The sequence below is a fragment of the Phoenix dactylifera genome, chromosome 10 (genome assembly GCF_051530095.1).
Source record: "Phoenix dactylifera cultivar Ajwa chromosome 10, Ajwa_hap1_PhDact_Kaust_v1.1, whole genome shotgun sequence".
NCBI classification, from domain to species: Eukaryota; Viridiplantae; Streptophyta; class Magnoliopsida; order Arecales; family Arecaceae; genus Phoenix; species Phoenix dactylifera.
In genome coordinates, this window is record NC_143199.1 from 12,521,503 (window position 1) to 12,524,192 (window position 2,690).

Below are 2,690 nucleotides of genomic sequence, written 5' to 3' on the forward strand. Positions count from 1 at the left end.
GAAATTTCAGCTCAAACGGATTAGCCTACAGCCTGGAACAAAACAAGTTAGGTGAGTCCCTCGGAAGCCTGTCATTATAGAAAACTGCAGACCTAGATTTGTCCAAAATTTCGGTAAAAAGTAAGAAGCATGACGTGGCCTGAAACCTAGTTTTTAAAACCGCTGGGAACCACTCTTTTGACACGTTAGGTATCTGGGAAGCTAACGTGTCAAGAGGAGGGGGGGGTGTCTAGCATGTTTTCAGGCAGCAACTTGTGCTGCTGCTGTTCATCCGTTAGGAGAAGTTTAGTTGTTGGTTGCAGGTGCCAGCCCAAATCAGGCCAGAAAAAGCTCCAGGGAGGGAGAGAGGAAGCTAGGGAAGAGAGAGAGCTACTTGGGAATCCAAATAATTTGTGGAAGAAGGTTTAAAGTAAAGAGGAAGAGCAACTACTTGCTGTTGGGCTGCAGAACAGAAATACAGAAATTCTGGTGCACCCAGGCTTCCCAGCGAATTTCAGGTGAGTTTTCCAAACTTTTTAGTGATTATAATTGAGTCCCACGTAGGAGGGTGACAAAGGAAGATTTTAGTTATTTTAGATGAATTTTTAGGTATGAAAAAGGATTTGAACTATGCTTCCGAAGTTGTTGAAAGCAGTCTGAAATTCTGCAGAATGAAGCGATGGGATTTCTTTGTGTTTTAGGTGATTAAATTGTTATTTAAAGCTGAAAGTTTGTAGGTTGTGTTAGGGATTTCCTAATCCTAACACAGAGACTAATAGGTGGAATTGATTGTTTAAGAACCTCCGGGAGTTAAGAGGTTTAATTGGCTCGAAAATAGAACAAACAAGCTGAAAACAGGGAAATTGAATTCTGATTTATTTTTGATGTTAAGTAGTTGTTAGGCAGCTGAAAATTTATAGATGATATAGAAGGTTTTCTAGTCCTAACCCAGGGTATCAAAGAGGGAGATAAAAGCTTGGAAACCTTTGAGAATTGAGAGGTTTTATTTATCCTAAAACAAGACAAGCAAGGTAAAAATCAGAAAGTTGAGATGAGGGTGTTGGATTTCTTTTTGGAACATGCATAATCATGTTGTATAATATAGGTTATAATTTTGATCAACTCTTTTAATTGTTTAGGAGGAGAAGAGAGTCCCGGAAGTGTGCCGGGAGTATCAAGCACTAGGGTGGTGCATTAGTCATCACAAGGTGAGTGGTTTTCTTCTTAACTATGGTAGTTTATTTTGTAATTCTAGAGAAATGAATGATGTCTCCAAATTCAGAATGAATATGCTACAGAATGAAAATAAGAAGTATTAATTCTCATGATTAAATTGCTTTCTATCAGTGGATAAATGCTCTAATCTGGAAAATATATGCTATGCTTGAAAATACTTTAAATTCATGTTTGTTGATTCGTAAATTTATGAACTTGTTTGGGAATGGATTATCCCAAAGTGACTGAACCACTTAAAACCCCTTATCATGGCCAAGAGAGTCATTTTAGTTTGACTCCAAGCTATTCTGGAGTCGACCCCTGTACTCCAGAGTCGACTCCAACCTTGTTACTGTAACTAATATTTGCACTTTTACCTTGGATATATCACATCAGAGTTTATGATATGTACCTAGTAGGGCAGAGATGGGATGCCGGGAGGGCGTAGCTATGGTATGTGCCCAGTAGGGCAGAAATGGGACGCCGGGAGGGCGTAGTAAAGATATGTGCCAGTGGGGTAGAGTTGGGACGCCGGGAGGGCGTAGTAGTAGCACCATGCATAGGACCGTCGGGCTACTCATGAGAATGGTGCCTCATGCGAGTGGCCGGTAGTAGGGCTCGCGGGAGCCATGATTTTCAATATTTAAACTATGTATACATATGACTGAGCAACAAATGTATTATTTTTAAGCATAATGATTTCAGAACCTATGTGAATGTTCTATGTATCAAATTCCTCAGGGAAGGAAAGTGGACTCTACGGTCCAGAAAAAAAAATGACTTGAGCAAGGCGATTTTATAAATGCTTTATTTTAAAGCAACAACTTTATTTCCTGCTAGTTGTAGTACTATTGGCAAACAGCAGATTTCTTATGGGGTTGAAATCTAAGTGCTTTAAAATCAAATGCAAATGTTTCATATGTGGCATAAACACGTTATATTTAATGTATGTAAATAAGTATCACAGCTGAAACCTCTTATTTCCTTTTGGTTAATAGATTATTCACTCACTGGGACTTAGGTCTCATCCCTCTCTTTTTTTGTAAATTTTTGCAGATCGGCAGTCATAACATTATAAAGGTACTGCATCAGCATCATCCTAGAAGTTTGTCATAGAAGGTTGGCCATGCCCCTCTGAGTGAAAGGAAAAACCTTTGTATTATGCATATAGGTGGGGTGTGAATGTAAAGTAACTTGAGACAGATGTAAAGTTTGTTATATTTTGAGCTATGTATAGTAGACTTTAAGTTATAAATGAAAGCTTGGGTTGCTTTTAGTTATGATTAAAGTGAGTTAAATTAATTAAACTAACAGGTTTAGGATGTGTTAATTTTTATTGGTTGGTTGATTGGATATAGTAATTGACAAGTTTTTAATAGTAACTTGTGAACCGCGGCACAAGCTGCTAATAGAAACTCTGCTCAGTACTGTACCCGACTAACCTACTGTGGGAAGGGATCCCACATAGCAGACCCGTTCACTAAAGCTTTACCACA

At 38.6% G+C, this 2,690-nt stretch overlaps 1 long non-coding RNA gene across 1 annotated transcript; it reads left to right on the plus strand.

The window, feature by feature from the left end:
- The first annotated feature begins 261 nt into the window (after positions 1–261).
- Positions 262–2,482, plus strand: LOC120105315 (uncharacterized). The gene is made up of 3 exons (XR_005507692.3): positions 262–497; positions 1,119–1,187; positions 2,251–2,482. It is a non-coding gene; the product is annotated as an uncharacterized LOC120105315 (long non-coding RNA).
- The last annotated feature ends 208 nt before the right edge of the window (positions 2,483–2,690 follow it).